The 26,295-nt window shown below is 44.6% G+C and overlaps 1 protein-coding gene across 3 annotated transcripts in view; it reads right to left on the bottom strand.

Annotated features, from left to right (window-relative positions):
• The window catches only part of robo1 (roundabout, axon guidance receptor, homolog 1 (Drosophila)), a 244,898-nt gene extending 219,099 nt beyond the window's left edge, over positions 1–25,799 (bottom strand). For 2 of the 3 annotated variants that reach the window (XM_053872777.1, XM_053872779.1), the window contains exon 1: positions 25,560–25,798. The gene's annotated coding sequence lies outside the window, so the exon portion shown is untranslated. Of the gene's footprint in view, positions 1–25,559 lie in introns of all 3 variants that reach the window. The other variant, XM_053872781.1, reaches the window with a different exon arrangement.
• Between the last annotated feature and the right edge of the window lie 496 nt (positions 25,800–26,295).

Genomic DNA, 26,295 nt, shown 5'->3' with positions numbered 1-26,295 from the left:
AACAAACGCAAAGCAGTTTCCATGACAACCACTTCAATCCATTATCGAGTTCCTTCCAGTTGTAATTGTATAGCCGTTGGATCTAAAATGTCTAATCCTCGAAGGCTTTGCCTCTTGGACTCGGTGAAAGATTGCAAATTGACTTTCTCTGTTTGCCGAACTCCACTTTTCTCCACAACAAACGCCTGAAATTGATTCCAGGCAGGTGAGGTGGAAGCGTGCGAAGTTATCGGTGTGTGCAAGACGGCGGCGAGCTGACATCACCTGCGCTCGGTGACAGCGACCGTCTATAGTATGGAAATAAATGGGAGGATTCTTCCAAGCAGCCATCTGTGGAACAACCTGTTCACCCCTGTTTGATTACATCTCGCAGGCCAGACATGCTCTGCGCAACCTTTCTCCCCGGGCAAGTCATCCTCCCTGAATTGGATATGCCTCGGCTCAAATCAGATCGACTCGCTTTATCATGGCCACTAGGATGCTCGCTTCACGCCCGGCACCTTTTGAGAAGATGAGGAACACTTGACAGGAAAGTACAAGACTGAGACGGAGACGCTCACACGGAGAAGACGTTTATCCCTGCTTTTAAATGAGGGCCGCTTCCCTTTGATCATCTCCCGTCACGTTGTGGGAGAATCCAGCCAATTTGCTCTTCTGACATGAATTTATAATCTCAAAGTGGCCACTTCTCCTACTCATTATGAAGCAACTTTTTATATAATCTAGGCTTTAAAGTTTTAGTGCGATCGCCCACCGGCTGAGGTGCAGCACTGATCCTCATAAGTAGAACACACTATTGTCACCATTTAGTTGAGTGGAAAATACATTCAGAGGCTGGAACTAAGAATCATGGGCATTGAACCTTGGCAGCAGAGGAAGACGCTAGAACTTCCATTTAAACTCTTCAGTATTCATATTTTTAACCAATGATATTGCCCTACATTTATTGATCCACGTAATTCGGTACCTTCTGATATATAGTTGAGCTCAATGAGACTGACGTCGTTCACACAACAAACACTGTAGGAGCGAACGAAAGCAAAAAAGAGCTACTCTTCTCTTTCCACAACTGAGTGACTTCCAAAGGTTTGTGATGACCAGATGGTGATCCAGAACGACCACCAAAATGTAATCCTTTTCTTGATCAACATTTCCTGAAAATGCATTCCAAATCTTGGGCTTTACTACAAACTTAAATGGTATAAGCTTTCTTCTCAGGCAGCATTTTATCAGAGCAGGACATGTTGGATTGTATTTGTGATCAAGTTATATACTGGTTGAGACATCACTGCCCAGCAGTATATGGATAATCAGTGAGGCTTCAATGACTCTGGAATTCTAGACTCTTGGAGTTGTTGAGAAGTATTTACGCTGAGTCAGCAAACTCAGATCAATCCAAAAGGGTTAGTAGTGACTTTGCAAATATCGCAGGTATCTGACTAAAATTTGTCTTTATAGTTGGCCTCGGACTAAATAATCTCAATGATTTTGTTTTTAAATCATCCCATAATTTCAATTTTTCTTCCATTGAAGGGACATTTTTTGGTCACCAATTCCAGTTGCATTACGGTACAATACTGTACCTTCCAAAATATGATAGGTGCTGTGGGAAACAATTTTCTCAGGGGACAATAAAGTCTATGTCTCTATGTCAAAGCTTCCATGTTGAAGAAGACAAAAAGTTACTTATGGAAAGTGTAAGTTTAAAAAAAACTTCAGGATAGAAGCTCAAAAAAATGTGTTTTTTATGTCTGTACTGTTATTGTCATGTCCGCCTTTTTTATGTCTGTACTGTTATTGTCATGTCCATGATTTTCCACGCTTTTATTTTGGATTTTTGATTCCCAGTTGTTCTTTTGTTTCCGTTTACTGTTGTCTCTCCAGCTTTCCGAGCGACACAGCTGGCGTGCATTTCATCATCAGACATTCCACTGATATCAACCCCTCGACGCCAGCTTGTGTCGCCAGATGGTTTCTTCGGGTTCCTAATGGTAAACTCTCCCACGACTTGTCTCTCGCTAAGCTCCCTCAAATATTCTAAGTTCCTGACACTGTGTACTTTATGCAGCTTTGCCCATCACTACAGCCCTTCCACCATGAAGCTAAAGCTTATGTGAACAGATTCAACTGAAATTCAAGTATTAATATGCAAATAACCACAATTCATTTGTTGTAAAACCTGTGATTAATACATATATATATATATATATATATATATATATATATATATATATATATATATATATATATATATATAAAAATCGATTCCTGCCCCTATTTTTTTATCATTTTAAAATGCAGAGAATGAAGCAAGGCCCGTACAGGACAGATAAAGTAAACCCAAACTCACAAGCAGAATAAGGATTTGTAGCGAACAGAAGGAGGGAAGGACTCCAGCTAACAAGCAAATGCTACTACTGGAACACCATTCCAACAAGCACTGGTTTCCAAAGCAGCCAAGACAGATAACAGTCCAGCACTTGAGGTCAGAGGTCAGGAATGAAAAGGAATGATGGTGGAAAACAAGGCGCGTGGCTCCAAGATAATCTGGTGTGGGGATAAGGTCGGGTATATAAGGACACAGTGGTTAACCGAAGGAGAGGAAAGTGTGAGTGGAAACTCAGGGAAGGAGCGGAGGGACCTGAACATGCAGCACAGATGAGACAGACCTGACATATTGAATCTGGACCTTCATTCATCGGACACAAAGGGACCTTCCGGATCATTGCTGCAGAGCGGGGTCAAGACTGAGGCTGAGAATGCTGCAGTATCGTGAGCAGTTCTGGCCAGACGGATTCAATTGAACCGTTGTCCTTCCTGAACACAACAAAGGCTTCCCTCATTTTTCTTGGTAATTGTGTCAGATAAGAACCGACTCTGATAAATAAACCAATGGTCAGTGGGAGAAGGAGGTGTCGGCGTCAAGGGTCTCGGCATGTCGGGCGCCGCTCCTTCATCGAAGATCAAGTAGTTGGTAACCAGGCTGGTAATTGAAGCCAACACCTGTCGTATTTGATGAATGAAGCGGAGGGTTGCAGATAGAGCGAGATTTATTTGCCTCACACAGAAGCACGGACGCAGAGGTCAGTTCGATCCTCCTGCTGTCCTGCGGATCCCAGGAAATTTCCGGAAGCTGGTTTGTAGTGATTTCCACGCTCCTGTGTCGGCGCTGAATCAACAGTGCGAAAAGTCGCGATTCTGTCTTTATCTGACTCAATGACTGCTCAGTTGAACTCAATTAATCCACCAGAGACTGAAATCATTGCTAGTTTCCCATCGGAGACTGAAACCTCCAGGAGGAGGATGGTCAACAGGGAGGAGCTTAAGGAGCCAGAGCCACAAGCCGATTGTTACTGATACTGAACGGACGTTCTCGCCATTAAAATGAGTATCTGAATGTATATCTCACTAATTTTGGTTCAGTACTGAGCATGTGACTTTCTATTGTACATAAATAACTTTAAAGTTTTTGAGTTTGTCACACACATAATTTGTTAAAAATGCTATTCCAAATCTGACCCGAAGCCTTTTGGCTTTCCGGTTTAGCCTTTGACATACAGTGAAGCTAAGGAAGGAATGAAGGCAGACAAGTCTACTCTGAAGATCTTTGTCAATTATTATTCTGGATTTTATTCTAGTTTCATGCTTAACTTAGAGTGACGCGTGGTTTCGCTAAGGCTCTCAAAATTAATGTGTTAGCTACAATACGTCTTATGCCATTGATATTTCTGCAGTTATGATTAATGCGCCACCAGTAATAAGTGATAGACAGATTGGGAAGCAGAGCAGTACTGAGGCCAGCTGAGATAAAAGGAGGGCTAGTGTTCTTTTGAATGGCAAGGGTAGTTTTAAAGTCATGACAGATGGTTTCAAGCTGAACTTGGTAGCAGTAACTGTCGAGGTGAACTCAGTAGCCACCCGTGTTCATCATCTCATGTGGAGTGTTTACACAAAGCTGCCATCATCGGCGAACATTGAACCCCATTTTTAAAAGTTGTCAGATTCAATTGACACCCGACACTATTACTGTATGAATGAAGACGGCATTTTACACTGAACTATGGTGAATTCTACCATTTGTTTCTGTCAAATGGTGCCATGCTTACACCACCGGCTCCGCTCATATCACATTTGTGAAGTTGAACTTCTTTGCGATTAACCTTGCATTAACTATGGCTGTAGCGCAATTCATTGTGCGTTAACCGTGGCTGTAGCACGAGTTAACTATGGCTGTTGTGCGATCAATCATGACTAGACATTTGTATCTACTGACATCACAGTAACATGAGTTGTAGCTTGTGTACCTGTATTGCTTCAATGCTCCTTCTATGTGCAACCGAGATTCTGTGAGAATCAAGTCACACGTGTTGGTGATCGCTTTTTTTTTTTTGTGTGAAATTTCTGTAGATTTAACCCAACTTTTGTTTTTTTTAATTGCTACCTGTTTGCCATCCACGGCAATTTGACGCCATATTGAGGAGGGAGAAAGGAGAGCTGGATCTGGCCGGTCTCAACTTTCTGTTCAGCTTGAGTCAAATAGAGAAATACTTCCCATCAGTTGACCTTCATTTTCCAACATAGAGGTTGGAAGGACTGCGATTGTGGGGTCATCTAAAGGCACCAAAAGGACCTCGGGTTGGCCCCAAACCAAGGTACCTGAGTCAACATAACAACATAAGAGCTGAGTTCATTTGATCATCCAGTCTTTTCAACTCAGCTTTCCAAAACTGGAGAGCAATCGAGGGCGTCCTTCATTTCCTGTCTACACCAACTTCCATTCACTCCTGTTGGATCCCAGACCACCAGGAAAGGGGGAGAATATTCCGTTCAAGAACATCGCTGTGATGGTAGTGATAACAAGCATCTCTCTATCATGAGGCTGAACTCAGGATCATTTCAAATACCTCTAAATACTAATAATAATTTGCATTTCACACAGCAGACGGATGGCACCAAAGGAAACAGTCTCTTGACGGAGCATCTTGTTTACGTCTCTCAAACATGAATACATCCAATTAGGATTTATCCAACATCACGGTGGTAGTGTAGAAGAAAGATGCTCTCCTCTGGACGCACAAACAAACACTCAAATATCTTTTTCCTTCTTCTTCCTGCTGATAGATGACCCCTGTGTATCGCAGACACTCAATTCTCCGTGTCACAGCGGATACTCCTCCCTCATAAAAATGCCAACACTGGATTAAGCATCTCGCATTCATAGTACATTATTCCCTCTCACTTCATTACAATAAAAGGATTAACCTGCCGCCGCGCGGGGGAGTGATCGGTGGGCTGGCTGGACGGCATGTGGCTGAACTGTCCTTCCCCCTCAGCATAGATCACATGTCTCCTCTTCCTCTAAGTTGTGCCACCAATCATCCCGGTGACTGGAAGGGTCGCTGCGGCGGCGTGTTGCGGCCAAAGACAAATCTGAAGCCATTAGAACGCCCTGCGGTTGACTTACATAATAGCATTCACTTTCCACGAGTCTACGAGGGGAGACGTCTTTCATTGTCCCACTTTTGGCTCGAGCTGCGGGACGGAAAATTGCTGGACAAAATTAACCAGATCAGGATCGATTCAGGGATTATTCACTCTAATACAAATACGTTTTTTACTTCGGTTTGAACTCCTTTTGCAGGGTTTAGAATCCTGACTTGATATATTGAGGTGCGCCCAGCATCAAAGGCGTGACAATAAAATCTTTACAGCACAAAAGTAGCTCAAGCATGGAAACGTGTGGGAACCTGCTACATGTGATACATGTATTGATCCCAACATGGAAAATTATGGTGCAGCAGCATCACACATATAAACAAAGACAAGGCTCAGCAGAACGTGCAATGATAAAACAGAAGAGGAAACCTTGAATAACGTAAGAACTTTCTGACTAAGGAATAGCTTAATAGCAATGTAACTATGATAGTGACGAACTTAGGCTTGAGGAATAGCCAGACTACCCAGAATCCTTTGCGTATTTTCAGCCAATAAGTAGCTATAATTCTTATAAAAACCATTGCACTATCTTGTCCCATTTCATGGATTATTTACCTCATTGTTACATGAGATTTATTTTATTTTACGATCTTTTGTTATTCTTCGTCTGAACTGACGGACTGAACTGCTTTTGTGCAGTGCTGCCCCCCACAGTCTAAGGATGCAACTGTTTCTGAGTCAGACATACAGTAGCTCTTAGCACTTAGGCTAACATTGAGGGTTAAGTTGAGGATTAAGGGAGGAATTAGAATTCCCTCCATGAGTATGTGTTTTTCAAAGGTGTAAAATAATAGATCAAACTTTGTGGATTCATTTGGCTAGCCAACAACCAGAGCAGAAAATGCTAGCAATATAAGAGGTGGCATGTTTTATACGTCTTTTTTTTATCTGTTTAAGTATCACCAGAGTCGTAAGACACGGCAGCTATTAATGCAGAGGCTTCTGAATCCTGGTTTTCTGAAGTCTTAGAAGGTATTTAGCATCAGGCTGGAAGGTTTATTAAGCGGGCTGTTTTCTGTTGGGCCCCTTCCCGCCATATCTCCACCACCTGTTAAACAATGTCCTCACAAACTGAATCCAAGAACAACATGGGAGTAAATCCTCCCTGCTGTCCCGAATGAAATGGATCCCTCGAACATGTTCGGCATGTGCTGTGCTCAAGTTGTCCAGCCAAGGATTTACAAGGCGAAATGTTTAACCACAATCTCATTGGCACGGGTGAGAAATGCTGCAGCACCCCGGTGTGACTGAAGACAGATGTGGTCACACGAGGCCTCCCCGCAGTGATCCGTCTTCTCATGAATGTGATCTGTGATAAATTAAAAGCTGATTATTTCCTGGAGGGAAGAGCCGAGCGCTTGGCCCCGCGGCCCCCTCGCTGGCGGTGATGGATTAGACCAGAGGCTGCACTCTGGACTCGCTGGCTGCACAGCTGCAGACGCCACCAGCCTAAGTGTCTCCTATCTGGATGTCGTCCCTGACAACTCTTAATTTATTAAAATAAATGTCCCCTCATCTCTTTAAAGGACACTTCCATCTCTTGGCAAAACAGATGGATGACTCTTTGATTTTTCAATTTTTTGGGGGTGTTTTACAAGGTCATCTGAGCATATTGCCATTTTCATGAAGCTGCAGAACAAGTGCAGTTTCTGGTAGGTCCGCTGAGACATTCCAAAGCCAGGATGTACACAACACCTCTTCATCTGGTCAATGCTCCAACTGTGCAAGAAAACACAGTCCCACAGCTTCTGTCTCTTGTTTATAGCCTTGGGTGATTGTTGGAGGTGAATTTAAATGGAGAGCTCAGCCTTCTGGCTCAGCTCTAGTGTTGTCTCAAAATTGTCCCATTAGTGATGGAAAATATCTCAAGAGCTTGTCCATTCAGAGCAAAAATCAGTTCCATAACTGGTACTACAGCATGTAGAGGAGAGGTCTTCTGTCCATCACAGGGCAACACATCCTCACTTCTAATGTGTCAAACAGACACTATTTTCATGTTGAGTTTTGAATCCCAGAATTGCAAGTTTGTGGATTAGGCATTCTATTAAACACCTTGCCATATGTGGTGGTGCTATAGATACCAAGTAGCATTTCAGTCACCATCATCGTGTCCTAATCTGTGGCCTCTATTTTGGAAGGCCATACGTCAGTCTTGCAACATGTAAAGTTGACATTGCCAACTTAAAGTGACAACGCAAGGCAGAACTAACTCCAAACAGAACCTGGTGTCATCACGAGGCTATGACAGTGCACGACTCTCCCAGTAGACATAACACCAGCAATGGTTCTGTCATAACACATATTCATCACCAGCCTTCTTGTTTTGTGTCCATGTTAATGGAGGTCACCTCCAGACCAAGTCTTGAGCCTGAACATGAACCCAATCCTAGCACCGTCCCACTTGTATTTGTCTGAATGTGTCCCCTCGGTTCATTTGTTTGGCCGGTGAGGTGTACTTTGTTTTCAGTTATCGAATCTGCCAGGGCAGGAACAAAAGCTGTCCGTTCGGCCATTGTGTCCTATTGTATCCCGTATGTCAAGAGTCCGCTGCACAAACAATGCGGCGACTGCCAACAGCCTGGCGTCATTATCGCCGTAGAATCATTATCCCGCTGCACTCATAACTCTAATTACAAAAGTTGCTTTGTAAGCAGGTAGATTATGTTTATATTAATTGCGCGACGACAACGTTGAAATGCCGCTCGCCAACCCGTCCGGCTCAGAACAGGCACACGTTTAATCCCCTTTATATGCAAAACGCTTCCCCGTCCCCTGGTAGTTGCTTTAACAGAGCAGTCACTCATTGCTGGTTATTAATAATATCTCCTTTAATTGATGCAGGGACATGACGACAAGATCATGGTTGTTTCAATCTTATTAATTGTGTAGCGCCTTTACAAATAACACAGATCTAATCCGTCATGATTCCTTCATTTACCGTAACGTAAATTCTGGACTATCAAGTGCACTGGAATCTTAGCCGCACCCACTAAATTCAAGAAGAAAAATAGATCTTGGTGATACATACGCTGCAGCGGTCTATAAGCCGTGGGTGCAGTGGTGCTGTCTGCAGCGTAGAAAGTGAGTCAGTGGTGCACCCGTCTTAAAAATGCATCAGGATCACTTCTAAACTAGTTTTGAAAACAGGGTCCAGCATCGAGACCAACTCATGAAACAAACTGGGCAATGTTCTGAACTTGAATCATGAACCTGTCACATTTATTATTTACATTAAATGTGCAGTTTTAACCCATGTGTCCAAAGTCCTGACACCACTCAGTCCTCCAAGAGACACGCACGCGAAAAAAGTGCATTTTGAGCACTATAAGATAAATAGAAATGCCCGTGATTTGATTGGTTGAGGCTCAATATCTTGGCAGCATGACGCCTAAAAAAATCCATATAGTAGCTGTGTTGTTGTCTAAGCCGCAGGGTTCAGACCGTGTGAAAAAAGTATCTTCTAATAGTACGGAAATTACAGTGGAATTTCCGTACTATTAGAAGATACTGTCCGTCCACGTCGTGCCGGAGCAGCTACCTAGGGAGGTGTCCCGGAGGCAGCCTGGCAAGATACCAGCAGCATTTGAAATGGCTTCTCTAGATAAGGTGGTAGAGCTTCATGTCTAGTCTCACTAAGTCCAGACACCCCGTGGAGAAAACTCATTCCGGTGTCTAGAATCTAGAATGCTGCTCCTGACCACAGGCAAGACAAACAACAGTGTTTTAACTCACCAGTGTCCAAATAACCTGGGAGGAATCCTGAGCTACACAATCTCAAGGAACATAAATACAACATCAGGAGACCGGATTGACCCCGTGGTCACGTGCTGGAGGAGGGAGCTAAACAAACAAGTTGTGCATGTTGCTGCAGTGGACCCATAACTTCAAACACAAAGGATCGCACCAACATCGCTGCCAGTTGGAGTTATGAACAAATACCTTTGAAGCTTCTATCATGTGACTCATGCAGGCCCCAGTCACCCTCAGGACAAGGCAATATCTGCTGGGAGTCCATGGACATTCAAATGCATATCTCCCTCAGGATAACTATCCCTGGTTAACTTCACTCCAATTTCAAGTTGTTGGAGGCTGTGTTGTGTGTCTGTGGTACATGACTGGGTGAAAATTGTAGTCCCGTCTCAGCAGTGTCAGTAAGACATGAGCATCAGGCTCAACATCAACACTGTCTTTTTAACAACCTAGCAGCGTGCACCAGAGAGGACCGAGGAGCCGCTGATGGGTTTGGCAGGAAAGCCTCTGATCTGCTTCAAAGGAAAGAAGAAGAAGAAGAATACATCTTCTCCATGGCAGTGCGGTATATTTGTATCAGGAGAGCCCAAGGGCATGAGAATCTGAACGTGATTGTTCTGGTGAGTCACCGTTTGCTTTGTAACAAATGTGGATTCTGGAGATGCAGGACATTGATGAGGTAAAAAACTCCCAGCAAGTCCTCTTCAGTCCTCAACAGTGATTCATTAAAACAACCGTGGAATGGTTATAGTGAGCCAGGACTTTTTTTGGTCAGTTCAAAGGGCCACAGGTTGTAGTCACGGTGACTTTTCATACCGTCACTAAGGAGGGGAGCCACGTAAGGGGTTAAATAACTGACATCCAATTTGATTCCACCCATGCTCAAAGCTCCCTGTGTCCATACATCCTGCCAAAAAGAAAAAAATATTATTTTATTTATTTATTTTTATCCAATAAAACGCCTATGAGTTAACATGCTACACAGAAGGCTGCCTTGTCGCCAGTATAGGATGCAAAACTCCACTTTCCCAACTTCAATATATACAACCATGAGAGTGAAGCGGGACCTCGTGAGCAAAAGTGAGCAAAAACTTCACATCGAGTCTGTGATCTGCGGCTAAAGACACTACTTTAAAGGTAATGTAGTTCCATTCGGAGACTTTTTGAGCAGGTTGCTGAATGGGTTGTTCTGAGAGGCACTTACCCACCGTGGAAAGTTTGGGAACCACCGCATTGGACTCTGCATGGCTTTCCATACCAATGAAGTACTAGTGTATTCTGTAAGTATGCAGTGATAAATGCTGACATGTCTTTTCCGTCCAAATGGAGGCTGAACGCCGAATGATACCCAGCCCTGAGCGCAGCGGAGCAGCCTCTCTGCATTAATCACTGTAACGGTGCACTTTCCCGACCCACTCTGGCAAATTAAATCCTCAGAATAATACCTTCATCATTGCTGTATTTCTGAGCTCCGACAAAAGCATCTATCTGGCTTTGGAAAGCTCCAGAGCGCAGCCTGCCAACTCCGTGAGACCTGAAACTACGGGGCAATAAAAAGTGACATCAGCAATGGGAAAGTTAATAGTGTGTTTCAGATGCGCTTTCTGGAGGACAGAAGGAGCAGAAGGAAGTGACAGTCGCTGGCAATCTCCCACCGCCTCCTATACCGCCGCGTGAATCCCAACCTGCTGGCGGTAATAACTGATGAATAGGTGTCGGACCGCCGGGGGAGAGATGTCTGGAATTCCTTCATCTGTTCTCGGGGATGGGGTTTGATTGCAGATGGCAGACTGATACAAAACATCCAACTTCGGCTTCACAGGAAGTAGTTTCTAAGTTTGAGGAGTTGATTCTCAACGCAGCTGTTGGAAGACGCCTGGAGCCAAATAGACAGAGAATGGAAGCTCAGAGAAAGAGGAGGACAACATGGCTGCAGGCGTGTGCGTGAAATTAGGCCACAGGTAGAACTCCTTTGAAACACACTGTGCAATCCCTTTTTCCTAAAATGTTTCCTGGAAATTAGAATTGTTGGCAAGACCACTCCAACCGAGACAGAGACAGTATCAAGACTGGGGTGTATCGGGACCAAGACATGGCCAAGTTATTTGGAAATCAAGACAGAGACAAGGCCAAGACAGTTTATGTTATTTATGACAGTTTTCTCTGTCAGTCTCGACGCATCTTGAATGTAAATCCAGAGTCGGCCCAGTCCGAACCTGAGATAAGACCAAGTAAACAATGCACTTGAGACCATGACCCTAAAGAAACTGGTCTCAAGAACAAGACCAACCTTGAGTACGACAACACTACTGAAAATGCACGGATTAAAAAAAAATCCAGTGTTGGGATATGACATATAATCTTAATCCAGTAGAAACATGCTCTAAAGCATAAGTAGCTGTGGAGCGGTCAGAAACAGAAATGACAGCACATCCAGTTTCGTCTTCTCTCAAACAGAAATATTGTGTTTTTGCTCACTCAAGTACAATAATTGTACACTTCATGCCAGGTGAGGTGAAGCGCTACTTCAATGTCAGGGCACCTCCCTAGTGATGTGGTCTGCTGGTCGAGCTAATACCTCAGGGTTCGCCTGGAGGAGGTTTTGGAGGGGAAGGATTGGCGCTTGTGACCAGATCCAGATGAGAATCGACGGATGACTGTAACTGCTAGAAACACTCCAAACGTGTGAGGGATTTTCTTTTTCAGTGTTTTTTTTTTCAGACTGTTTTGGTAATAAGAGAGAGTTAGATCAGCCTGTCTAAACATTTGGATTGCCGTAGAGACACCAGAAATGGAGATTAAAAACTTTCTACTCGCTGTTCAGCACTTGAAATGATCCCTTTAAAACGGAGGGAGCTGAATTGAAACCAGGACACCAAAGTACTTTATTTAAAAACAATGATGGATAGAACAACAGGGACATTTTAGTTTAGTTTTTAGTTTTAGTTTTAGTTTTAAGGACTCCTCTTCCGTCTGTTTACTTTCTCTGGTATCACACGTTAGCGACCCAAATGGTCGACCGTGTCCAACAACATGAACAATACAACATGGGTGTACAACAGTATGTTTTTATTTTTCTTCTTAAGAAACAACTGTCAGCTAGCATCCAGGCTAACGCTAACATCCTCATACATATACCGACTACCTATAACAGATCTATCACCGCAACATAGCGGCAAAGCCGTTGGAGCTGGCATTTCCAGCACGTCTCCAACACTCGATATGCAGGAAACAAAACACAGCGCGGCAGCCAATGACACGATGTCTTTACGCGTGACGCCATGAAGTGTTGTCCCAATTCTTAGAGACGTCAATCACTTCACTTTGTCGTCGGATGGCACTTCATAGTGGTGGGCACTCAAAACCAAGTGCCAGTGTTAAGTGCTAGTGTTAGTCTTGTTGTTAGTTAGTATTGTTGTTTTAGACTAACAATAGCAGGCGACAAAAACAGAGAACAAATCTCGCCCAGTTACTTTTATCGCTTGGGATTATGACTCAAAAAATTGTGGTTGTGCCAAAGTTGGTTAACAATACTGCAGGGATTGTGTGACTCGTACTTCCGCGACTGTCCAGGACTCACGCTACTACGCTGTTGTTAAGCAAATGTAACATGGTGCGTGAGTTAATCTCAGTCTTCCCTCCTGGTGTGTGATGTGAGTGCAGATTAGCGCAGTGTTCAGACAAAGAGATATTTTTCTTTTACCACGTTTCCATGAAAGCACAGTAGCAAATGCTACTTATCTGGTGACGGACCAGATGCTGAGGAATTTAACTTCCACCTGAGTTGCTTCGCCTGACATCAGCATCCTGTGATTCAAGTTTAAACTCCTACCTGAGCTCCTTTCTCCGCAGCTCTGGAACTACTGACCATGACAACTCCTCGCGGTGGACTTTCACGCTCCGGCAGACATACAAAGATGAAATATGAGACCTGAAAAGTGCACGGAGATAAACAGTAGCAGCAGCAGCGATACCCACAGCGGAGGATAAAGGAGGAAAAACCCAGGTAGATAATGAGAACACGGCGGGCTTGGAGCGGCTCAGCGCTGACAGACAGGAGCAGCGGTCTTGAACGTGTACATGGTTGAACAAGCCTCAGACACGGTGAGACCTTCTCCCTGGGACTGTCAGCCGTCATCTCGCCACGAGGACTGTATCACATTAGCCTAAGATAGCTGAGCCTGCCAGAGCGTCACTCACAATTAGCAGGACTGTATCGGTAATATCCACATTACAAAGAAGCATCTCATTAGCGCACAAGTTTGATTAAACTGGAAATCACACGGCTGTAATGAAAGCGTCGACGCGGCGACAGATCTCGCCTCTTCCTCAGCCAATTAAAACTCAGGGTCAAAGTTTCTCTGAAGTTTCTTTGTGTTTCGCAGGTGCGGCACCTCCTTTGACATCTTGTTCCTGGAAAACAGAGAGACACTTCTTTGTCTGCTCTGCTCCAAATGATACGACCAGCCCAGTCTAACTGGCAATTACAGAGTCTGTCGTCCGCCCACCTCCGCCTCGCTGTTTGTTTACAGGAGGGCTTACAAAAAGGGCCATTCTCAGATCCCTCCCGCCGTGTTTATCTGGAACGTGGCAGGCAAACAACCCATCCAGCTGAATATTCATCCTAGACGACTTTCACACTTGGCTAGAATTAACGTCCTGTTCACGCGTAGAGAGAGAGGGAGGGGGAGGGGGGGCATTAGCATGATGAGGGTTATTACTGTATTCCATGGCTGCCGCTCGGAAGAGGGTGGTGTGGGCAGGTGTTATTGGTGAGAGCGGCTTGAATTTGTTGTCAGGATGGAAGCAGGTGGCAGAGTGAGCTCAGTTCAGCCTTGTCAGAAGAGTGGATGCCACTGATGGAGTAAACACTCGCACCTCTCACACCCCATTCATTAGCGGAGACCCTTGAAACAGGAGATGCTATAGCTAGCGCCACTACATGTATATGACAAGTTGCTGAGTAAAAAGCTACCCTTTGTTTTGATCACATGGGTTGTAGCGGCTCCAGCTGACTGAGGGGCCTCAAACTCCTGCCAGCAGAAAACAGGCCACCATGATACAAAAGCGAAAACATGAATCATAACTAGCTTGTGTGGCACTGTGTGGCTTTGATAGGTGTGATATGAATCCGACAGTTTCCAATACTCAGTAGTATCTAATGTTGGTGGAAAGACCATGATGTTACAAACTGTTGCTTACTGTAGTGGCACACTAACTATCAGTTATCAGCTCCCTGTTATAGCTTCGTTATTGATTTTATTTCCTTCATTTTTATTGTTTTTTTTTTACCTTTAAGAAACAAAAAATATAAAGGCTGCCTCCTTATGAAGGGCAGATGGGGTCTCATGAAACGGTATTGCAGGGTTGATTTTCAGAGGACACTAGATGGCGCTCTCTTGGTTTAGAAATGATGAGAGCTTTCATTAAATTAGCTGTTCCAGTACAAATATTTTACAGCGGACAGTGCCATCTGTTGGCCTCTGAAAATCAGGATACCGTCTTGTGAAACCATTCAGTACTGTGTCATGAAGCCTCATCGACACATCGCAAGTAACTCCAGCGTCTACAGCAGGTATTTCAGGACAGAAGTAAAGAGTAAATACTTTCTCAGAATGTAGTTACTGGAATGGGATTAAACCCTGTCAATACAGAGAGAAACTCATCGAGAATTCAGAGCGGCCATCTGTGCCACCTTCGTGTAAAATATAAAAACAAGTCGCCTCAGGATAATTTCTGAAAACAAATTAACACCAGGGTCAATTCAGAATTACAGCAAGTAAACTGAAATATGATTAATATGCAAAGTAAAGCATCATAATTTGTTGACAACAGAGACAGAAAAAAACAGTCTCCACTGTTTATTATTGTTATTCTTTAGTTTGTTTTTGAGCAGCTCTTTGAAAGAAGTAAGGTGCAGGTCCCATCAGAGAGTCGTAGATTTCATCCCTGTCGCCGCCTAAGAGACCTAAGACACATCTTCTTTTTGAGAGATAAATACGCGCATCTAGAGGAATATCATGACCACGTGAGTCTGCTATGTTGACAGATGATGCGCTCACACCGAGGCAGAAGCACTTGTTAGCACCATGTTAGCACCACATGCTGTTTGATGTCTCTGCTCTACCCCCGGGCAGTTTTTAAGAACCTCAGATCTGCTCACCTTACACGAGCGTTCGAGGTGCGCTAAGTATATTGGCGGTCAACCGTGCTGCTTTGTCCCTTACGAATGTTGCACTGAAGCAGCAGCTAAAGCTGCCCTCCAGTCGCGGAGACAGGAATTTGTTGCACTTATTAACTTCACTTGTTAAAAAAAAAAGAAGACATAAGAAAGCAAACACATTGACGGATATATTTGGACAGAGACTGAGCCTAGGGTGGATCACTTCTTGCCCCCAACTCTAGCAGAGACAGCTTTAGTCGTGCTGTGAGGCTCATATGCATTTTAGGAAAGTGCTTATGAAGCAGTAGAGAGTCCCAGGACCCCCATATCCTGACGTGTGAGGACTAAAATACACACACTGATGGACAAAAGGGGGTACTCCTGTCTCCTCCGCCATGATGTAGATGGATGCTCCTGGCTGCAGACTTCAGGTCATTACAATAAGCAGCATGGCCCAGCGGAGCCTGAAAAGTGGAAGCAGCAGCGCAGCTTGGGAGGAGAACTAGACTCCGGGCCCTGTGGGGATACAGCCCTGACACAGTCATCTGTCTTAGTTACACAGAAGTTAGGCCCGGTGACACGCTGGTACACAGCAGCCGGGCCGGCCTCTGCAATCTCTGCGGTATTGTTATGATGCTACATTAAAGGAGGTAATAGATGGCACCGACAAATGTTGAAAAATTCACTCTGGTTTCCGAACAATGCATCACAGACGTGTCGGCGGGCGGGGAGGGCTAGAAATAGCCATTCAGCCGCTGCTGACCCTCAGCGTCAGGTGTTGGCGTTGAGCCCGTACCGGGTCAGGACGGACACATGGTTTTAGAACACTGGTGTGGGGGGTCGTGGGGACGAGGGCGAGCGCTCACTCCGTCAGCCGGCGGCTGGTCGTGTTTACGAAGCTGTCAGCCACGTGGTGAGGCGTGTCTCCAGGGACCTGGGCCAGCGGGGCGATGAGGAAATAATAGCCCCTTCTGTCAGAGCTGGGAGGGACAGGGGGTCTGATGGACACCGCTGGGAATTGAAGCCAAGCCCCCGGACACATCTCTTTAAACACAGGCAGCAGGGACGAGGGGTCCAGAAACGTAATTATATCTGAGCGTGATAAGAAACTCATCTCCACCTAAAATACCCTGCAGGCGTTTTGATGTTAATTAGATGTTTGTCAAGCAGGCTTTTATCTGCCAGTCATTTTTAAATAACACACTTATCGCCATTATTATTGGATTATAATTGCATTCCAGCGGTGGAGTCATGTTTTCATTAAGGTGCGACTTCCACGGCGTGGATGTTCAGGAAAAATGTGTGTGAATGTGTGAAAATAAATGTGTTTGTGGGTGTGATACTAGAGTAGGGTTTGAGTGAGAATGGTGGCCACTATTGAACACCGTTTTGAGGTGGTGATTTTTAACTGCATAAAAAAAGATTCCACCTCCACGTCTTAGTTCACTGCATACAAAGGTGGACGGTTACAAGCAGCCAGTTCAAGCCCCTGTTCCAGAATATACAACTTTTAATGGCATTTAACAAGAGTCAGGAGTCTCCATGAAGTGGGGGGGGGTTCTTTTCTGACTCTGCTGTTTTGTTGCTTTGCTTCTCGCCCTGTGTGTCTATCTTCCCCTACCACAGTTGAGCCCCCCTGAGCAGGTATCTTTGCTCTTCAACCTTGTTGTTTATAGACATAATGAAAGTGTTTCAGAGAGATACTTAAATTCTGTAACTATTGCAGCAGGACCTAATAATAATAATAATAAGAAAATTATTAGTATATATTTTAACAAAACCACATAAGAACAACAGTCCATGCCACCCTCGATATTCACAATATACATTTACACAATAACTCAATTTTAGAAAATGGATAGAGCAAATAAACAGATATAATCCGTCACCTGACTCTAAAAGTCCTTCTTCCTCCATATACCTCATGGAAACCATCAGTTTATATCACTACCTTAGCAGGGTTAACCTTGAACACTGTTGGAGTTCCACCCCAAGCTCTTCCACACTGTCACCGCACAACTCGAAGCACAAAACAATGTAACATGGTATGCTCCAACCTGTGTTTCAAGTTCAAGTGTTTCCCTGAAGCTTTGCAACACATTGGAAACCAGCAAGCTCCTGAGTGTACGTTGTGATTTTCTGTCCAGAATTTGTCTAGCTTTGTTTTCCCATTCCATCTATTTGAATGAGTGTAACTCCTGTGGCATGTTTTCCCATCTCCCTGGTTAGCTGACTCGGATGTGATCAGTCCATTGAATGGGAGATGGTAGATATCACCCATTCATGTGAGCCAGTAGGCTCCAACTCTGCCTCCTACTAGGGAAAGCAGGCCCTTCACTTCAGCATACCACCATCAGCCAACTGTGGAAGCTCAATTTTTCCATTTTCCAAAACTCAATGAAGCGACTTTCATATTTAAACTTCGAGAACTGACCTTCCTTTCCAGGTGCTCCAATCACATAAGCTATAAGCTGATGATCTATGTAGTTTATGGTGCTCTCTCTGTTCTTCCAAGTCCTGTTTTCTGCCCTTAGTTATCTGCTTTAGGTTGGAGTGAACGTCTCATGGTAATCGATGATCAGATCGTGGGCACTTAAAATGTATCTCCTGACCTCGTACCGGCCTGTTTATACCTCCGTGTTGTGATCTATCTCTTGGAATCTAAAGTGTGAACAGCGTTTTTCGTTGAGTGGGTGACTTTGTTTTCTCTGCAAGTGCCGCTGTTGTGTGAGCCTCCATCTGTTCCCCACCTTCTGAATTCTTTATTTCTCTCTGTCCCTGGATTCTTGAGTTTCCCTTTCTGGATCTTTGTTTGCCTTTTCCCGCCAACCAACCAACAAAAAACTGGATCAGTTTTTTTGGATAACCCTTGACTGGTTGTGTTGAACACTGCTTGAAGACTGTCTCACTTCCGCGATTGGGTCCGCTGCACCGTGGAACACCACATAAGCAAAGCAGACAAGTTTGGTCACATGACATTGTCCACTGACATATACAGGAATATAGAGTAGCAGCCTACCGGCCCATCAAATGGACTGACTTTAGTAAAAATGGGTGGCACAACTCAACCCACTGCTAGATAACCACATGTGAAGAGCGACAGAAGCTACAGAAATGGTGATATTTACAGTGTTGTTAGAGCAGATGCGTAACAAATGTTAAACAAGTCCTTAAATCCAGCCACTAAACCACTGAGCGATAGCCTGGCGCAGCATTAGTGCAAACACTCAGAAACCATGGGGTAGCATCTGTTTTGCGCTCATCCCAGATCGACGCTGGGAGCGCTGGGCCTGAGGGAAGCGGAGGGGGGGTGCAGGGAAATTCCCCCGTCCCTCACCATGAATAACAATCTCTACCTCCAGGTAATTAAAGGGGACCAACGACAACTAAGGGGCCACACCATCCGTTCATGAAGCAAAGCCACCACATCTCCAGACACCCACAGACCTCGCAGCCCGTGCTGGGAAATATTAATGCCCATTGATTTTAGGTGCGTGTGAGCACATCTTTTACAATATCTATTACAGCGATGAATCAATTGATCCTTTTATCTACCTGTGCTGAAGCACCGCTGCGCACTTCTGTGCTTTGTTCTCAGCTGTCACGGACTCGCGCGGGGAGGGCGAGGTGGCGGAGCCGTGGGGGTGTCCTGCCTTTATGTCGGCCTCGGTTCGAGATGGGCCGCTTCACCGGTGACCTGACCTCTATCCGGTTGAAAAACAGCATCATGAGGACAAACAGACCTTCACGACTGATCGAACTACCTCTGTTGGCAAAGCATGAAAACTCCCTTGTAGCGATTCAAAGTGAAACATAGAAAAATAAAAAACACTCAGTAGTTGTATGTTTCCTTTGTCCTTGCAGCCAGACATTGATGCTGCTGAGAATGCACAAACCTGAGCACCATGTTTACAGCAAACAAGTTCTATCTACATAAGTCAATAGCATGAGCTTCCTTCAATATTTATCATGGTCAGTCCATCAAGGTCAATTTATGACTAATAATTCTGCAGTCACTTCAGCTCCCCAAGCCTGAGTCCCGCCCATCTACTTCCACCTCATGGGCTCTAAGCTAACAAAAAACGTGAACAGGAGTCAATGGAGAGATCAAAGTCATTTGATTCTGACGTGGCTTGACATATGCCACAGACCTCACATATGGTGTCTGTGAATTTGAAAGATAGGCTCCAATGCCGTGACTGCTTTTCGACTGGCAGCAAAAGTTACTTCTGTTTTGTGTGATACGAATGTTCGTCACTGTCGATAGTCGGCCGAGTGAGAGCCAGCATGCACATGGTCACGGTAAATATTTAACAATGTCAGCTAATGTTTGCTAGCTTCTACCTTTGATAGCTTAGTACCTTTTGCATCTGCCTTAGTACTGGAAGAGTTGGATTCTGCTGTGGCGTGAAAAGCAACGATTGATTTGGAGTCCAAATAAGGACGTATTTACACAAGCAAATAAATAAATTCCTCAAAAAATGTAGTTGAAACTCACGCCATTCTTCATTTAAATTGAGGTACAGCATGTGTGTGACCCAGGGCTGCAGGTCAGTGGACCAGGAAATAACTTTGATCTCCCCATACACTTCTATTCTTTTTTTTTTTTTAGATCTTCGGTCCCACGGACCGAACGGAAGGGGCGGAGGCTTGGGCTCCCTATTTGGGGGCGCGTCAGCCACCTTAAGATTTAGCACATGGATCCAAATGTAAAAGATTTAATGAAAATAGAGAGAGGCTTTGTATCATGACCAGCTCAACGGATCTGATCCCACCAGAGGAGCTGCTTACATCTGCAGCTGCTCTCATGAAAATGGATGGTCAAAGATGTGCCCATGACTTACTACTGCTCTCCCATCCAGACCATCTTCAGAGAGACACATGCCGTAGTTTTGACCATTACACCCTCTGCTTAAGGATATGAATGAACCGGAAAATCACCAATAAATTTGAGGAAACTTGTGTCTGCATACTTTGCTTCCATACAACTGGTAACAATACATGTGTAGCCTAGCTTAGCACCTCGCACAGAAAACTTAGGAAGAAAAGAAAATTTTGCTGCAGTTAGCTAGATAGCGTTGACTTGTCAACAGATGCATAGCAACAGTGCGTTCTAGTTGTGCTTGGAAGTTGCTCCTCCCCCTGGTGACGTCGTACAATTCGGAAAGTCTGAGAATTCTCACCAATCCAAGATGGCTTCTCCAAATGTAAACAGGAAGTAGAACTTTTGAATGAATAATACACGCGTGAAGAAACAAGCACATTCAGCAAATTTGTCTTCCCTCCTCTGCCGGCGGGTTTTGTAGTTCCATGTAAATGCACGACTTATTTGTCAGTTCTTGATCACAAATAATAAGACCAAAACAATACTGGAAAATAAAAAAGACTGAAGTCTTGTTTACTTCTTACCGATGGTTATGTCGTCACGTTTACGCCCATGTTGCCACATGACGACCCTAGAAACCAGCAGCATCTAATCCAGAACTACATCATGAAATGTTTGCAGGAACACAGGTAAACACCAAGACAGTTTAAAAAACACGCAGACAGCTCGATACAGACCAAACAGAACCGCATTACTGTGATATTGCTCGAAGCAAATATTGCACCACCTCCATCACCTTGAACAGGAGGCACAGCGAGCACACTACATCATCAGCGTGGAGAATGTCGAGGACATAATGTGGAATAAAAATGTGACCCTCAGTAGCAGTTGACTGGCTCAGACGCACATTTCACAGGACAGTTCCGCAACTGAAGACACTTTTAAAACCTCGGATGAAGAAGAGGCGGCGCACGGCTCGATACCTCCCACGTGCACGCACGCTGCTTTATGACTCTAATACCTGATAAATAATGCAGCGGCTCACTTCAGGAGGAGGCTCAACAGCCGGCAGAGTGGCGGGCCGAGCCGCGGTCCAGTCTGAGTCTCAGGTCACGGATCCCTGCCACATGTGAAGTTCCTTCCTCCTCCACTCAGATGTGAAGGGGAATATCAGCCTCCATTTTGTCTCTAATCTTAATTACTAATTTCAGGCGCGCAAGGTCACAGGCGAAAACAAACAGCCAATCTCCATACATTAGCATAAATAATCTTCATTTCCAATGTAACTCCGAGATAATTAAATAATTTGATAACCGCACTGACAATTCGGGTGTGGAAGGTCGTCAGGCAGCCAACATGCTAATGTTACATTTATTAAAGGCAGGAATGGGGGAGGTGTGAAGCCTATCCCAGCTACTCAGGGAGAGAGGCAAGGGACACCCTGAGAAGCTACAAACACATGGACAACACGGTGAACAGCTTCATGTTTATGGACTGTGGGAGGAAACCAGAGAACCTCAAGCAAGCCTGGGTAGGACTCCTCAGTGGAAGGACTCCAGGACCCAGTTTCCTCCAGTAGGATTCAGAGCAAATACACGAAAAAAAACAAAATGCTTTTTTTTTTTTTTAAACCTAAAACTTAAAGTTTCAGAAGTTGAAAGAAACGCTTTACTTATGTGGGCATCAACACCGACTTATCAGACTTGTCCTTGTTTGGGTGAGGTCGTGGTTTCACATCTCATATCAGGCTTCTTCTGTATCGGTCATATTTTGCTGAGTTTTGGAGGAGCCTCTATCCCGTGACAAATCACAGAGTCGTGCTCCGACCCCACGTCTATCTTTCCCATTTCACACTTTATGGATGTGGACACTTTTCAGACACATCTCCGAGATAAGTCCTTCTTCTGTGCAGGAGAGAAAACACTCATCCATCACGACTGCAGCGCCTCAAACATGAATGGAGTAATGATCTCACAGACAGTGATTAGTGGAGAAAGTTTGACAACCTGACTCACACGGAGAACGTTATAATTAGAACGAAGTCTTGCAGGTACTTAGCCACATTAATCTCCACCTCGGAGCTTCTGTTTGATTTACCCAACGCAGAATCTCCCTGAGAAACATCCGTGGATATCTTAATCCACGCTTTGATCGCATCTCAGCCATCGCCTTTCCCACTCGCCTTCTCTCTGCTGATGCTGAAGATTCTCAACTCGCATGCCTCTGACTTTGTCGAGTTTTACTTCCAGACCCTTACAAAGACTCCAGAAACATTGGAACATGACATTTATATTTGACTAAAAATACTGCAAAATGTTGATTTTGTGGTTTGTAGTGAGAGGAGGGAGGAGATGAAGGAGCAGTGTGAGCCTCAGAGAGTAGGAGTGGGATGGAGGTGGGGAGAAGAGAGAAGATGTAGGGAGTAGAGTTCAAGTTTTTGGGGTCAATATTTCAGGGTAGATGGGAGGGAGGTGAAGAAGAGAGTGCAGGGAGGGTGGAATGGGCAGAGACATCTGTGTCTTAGAAGGAGTGAAAGTAAAAGGGATAGGAGATTGTCCATGAAGAGTCAGAGATGAAGATACTGAGGTCTCTTTGGGGATGACTAGAAGAATAGATTGGTCCATGCAGGGATGTTTGGTGGCAAAGTTAGGTTGGCCACAAGGTTTGGACACGTGGAGAGGAGAGACAGTGGTGGACCAAGAATGTTGAAGCTGAAGAAGAGGAACACAAACAATGAAGATTCAAAAGTATGTCAAGATGGTTGAGATCGGTTGAGCTGGAGAACTGATGGATAAAGTGGAGAGAAGGAAGAAGGCAACTCCTATATTTTAGTAGGTTTTTTTTTTTTTAAACCCCAAACTATGTCCATTAAACGTGCTTGTTGGCAGGAGTTGATTTTGTTATCTTTTTGGCTCCAAAAAAACGTCACTTGTTTCAGAGTCAAAAGATGGACCTGGTGTTTAGCATTCATCCTCAGCTTCAATGTGTCCCGAACTGCAGCTGAGGGACAGAGAACGGGCGGCAAAAGAACCTCCACTCCCCTCAGACTAATTGACTCGGCACGACGGCGGGGCTGACACTGCCGTCCGCAGGGTTCCATAATGGCAGTGTCATGAGGGAATGATGGGACCTGTCGACGGCTAGTGGCACTCGACCTTTCTGCCGTCTGGGGTCGGATGTCGGAGGGAACAAGAAGCTCTTTTCCGTGGTTGGCCTCCGAGCCCCAGGGGTCTGCGGGGATGAGCCAAAGACAACTGGAGCTTCTCAATCATAAAAAAAAAACCTTGAAGGATAGTGATTTCAGCTGATGTGGGGTTGGAATGAAAAATAAAAACAATAAAAAACAAATCAATCGGGAGACGCCTGAAGGCAGAGAGAGGTGGGGTAGGTGGGGAGGGGGTGCTGGAGAGGGATGTTTGCCCTTTCAATCATTTCAAGCTAATAATGGACACTGGAGTGTCGTAGAATCGCTTCCGTGTGGAGAAACATTATAGATTTTGTAATGCAGAGGTTATTCCTTTTCATCTCCCCTTGCTGTAAAAACACATTAACGTGGCGGAATCTCTTCCCCAACAGGAAATATCCCGCTCAGAATCATCCAATTGGAATGAAAAAAAAAAAAAAAGAGAGAATGCTTATTCACAAATCAGTGTTGGTTTTGACTCGGAGGGTATTAATATCTCCCACCCGAACGTGGCTAATCCTGTTAGATCACATCTACTAATGTTACGCTCAGTCTGCCGATAATCTCCAAACTTGCCATGGAGCCACATCCAGTCCGCCTCTCTGGATTAGAGAGCTTTATTCAGGCGACCGCAGACGTGGGACCGACGGTTGGCGGTGAGGAAATCCATCCGATCCGCACACAAATGGAGCTCTCATTAAGTCTTTCTCTCACTGTATAGAGGGTTTAATTGAATTTCCATGCCTCTGTTCCTAATGCATTTAAAGTTCTTTTTTATTTCCTTGTCTTATGGAAGCAGGATGGCAACAATAGATCACCGATGAGCTCTGAGAGAAGGTGTCAAAGGGGGAGCAGGTGAGATCAGATGAGGGTTGCCATGCGAACACAAAGAGGAGGATGAAATGTCCAGTTTGATGATGCAGCACCTCACACTTCAATACAGCGATCCTACTTCCAACACCTCCATGTTTCAGAACTCTTGTTTTATCCTTTTTTGTTTCATATTATTTCATTTACAGAAATGTTTTTACTCTGCTCTGGTCTTTTGTGCGAATGGTGCTTGTTTGTCACTTTGCTGGGCAGTTTTTGTCAGAGCGAAGAGAAGCACCTCCAGATTTTTTATTTTGATGTAAAAGGACAATAAAAACGGTTCTCTTCCAATTAATTTATTTGACATCCATTATCTATTCCTCACTTTCTCAAGCTGGTACAAATATTGATTCGAAACTGAAAAATACAGATTTTAAACAAAGATTTCAGAATTAATTTTTCATTTCAAAACCAAGAATATTTAAGAATACAATCGTTTCTTTGAGAAGAACTGCACGAAAATGAACTGAATGTTGAAGTGCATCTTCAGAAGAAGAGAACTGGAACACAGACTGACTGCTGGAAGAGCAGATGACAAAAAAAAAAAAAGCCGAGAAAAGAAGCCGCCTTCTTTATTTATGTCACAAACCGCTTCAGCCGCAGGGATTAAAAAAGTGAAGGGAACTCTGGGGGGATTCTACCTGCCCAAGGAAATCCTTAAATCTCAGGAAGTCGAATTAGTGACGCCTTCAGTCCCAGGAGAGAGAGAGTGTGTGTGTGTGTAGAGAGAGAGAGTCGTCACAGCAGGGGATCGGAACACCGCTGAAGCGTTTAAGCAGCACATGTGTCAGATAACGACGCGGAACACCTTCAGCTGCGTTTAAATCAACAAATGTCGGTAAAAATATCAGCCTTTTGGTACTTAAATATTTCAGGCAGACATGCTGAGATGCGGTTTTCAAGGACCCGTCTGACCATGTTCCACATATCGCCACATAAGTCGCGATTCTGCCACACAATATCAAGTCGCAGTCCAGTTTGGAAACTTTCAGCACCACCGCGAAAAGACAGCTCCGTCACTGAGACTGCCCACAGCGGGGAGAACAGGCGCAAGTGTGTCCCACGCGCTTATTTTATCTGGCATCTATGGCTGGAAATGTATCATATTTGTCTGCGTTAAAACGCGCTTTGTTTGTCGAACAACCTCGTGTGCGCTCGGAGAGGAACAGACCAGCTTCCACCGCCGGCGCACGCATCGCTGGTCCTCATCCGAACTCAGCCCCCTGACAAGACGGAAAGCCGCTTCCGAACCAGATATGGATCCAACTTACCTTCCCCAAAATGATGCCAACACTCGTGCGCAGACCTGCCTCTCAAAAGCGCAAGTGATCCATGGCGGAGCGTGCGTAAAACTTTTATTGGTGGCGCATGACAGAGCAGAAAACAAAGAGACGTCTGGATTTATCCGACTGTTTTCTGCTCTGGGTGGAAATTCAAAAGAAAAGCCGCGGCGTCAGGTAGTGATCCAAGGCGTAAAAAAACGGAGGGTATCCTGTGTGTGAGCGCTGCGGAGGAGAAGCAGCGAGTGAGTCCATGTTTCTCCTGCAGGAGCCGCGGAGCTCGGGCGCGCTGGGTCCTAACGCCGCCTCTCTCGCCACCGTCAAACCACAACTTGACCATCGATTCTTGAAATGACCGCATTCTTCAATTGCCTGTATTATAAGCTGGTATTGTTTTTTTGAACGTCATTTAATGGCATTGTAAGTTTAAAATAAATGGCAATTTAATGCATTTTATTTTATAATGTTTGTATATCTGGACAACATCTTCCAATATAACACATTTAATAATGTCAGGATCTTAAATTCTACCTTCGTATTTTGTGACCCAAAAGATGATTGTAAAAGTGCAGCTGGAAAGGACGTGAAGATGGGTGGCTACAAAGGCAGAGAACATCTAAGCAAATGCCTTCTTCAAAGGAAAAGCGATTACTTTCTCCAGAAAAAACGTTCCACTCATCTTCCGGGGCTGTTATTCAGACTTATTTTACTCCCCAGAGTACAAAGA

The sequence above is a fragment of the Synchiropus splendidus genome, chromosome 8, assembly GCF_027744825.2.
Source record: "Synchiropus splendidus isolate RoL2022-P1 chromosome 8, RoL_Sspl_1.0, whole genome shotgun sequence".
Lineage (NCBI taxonomy): Eukaryota > Metazoa > Chordata > Actinopteri > Syngnathiformes > Callionymidae > Synchiropus > Synchiropus splendidus.
This window is presented reverse-complemented; position numbering and strand designations above follow the sequence as displayed.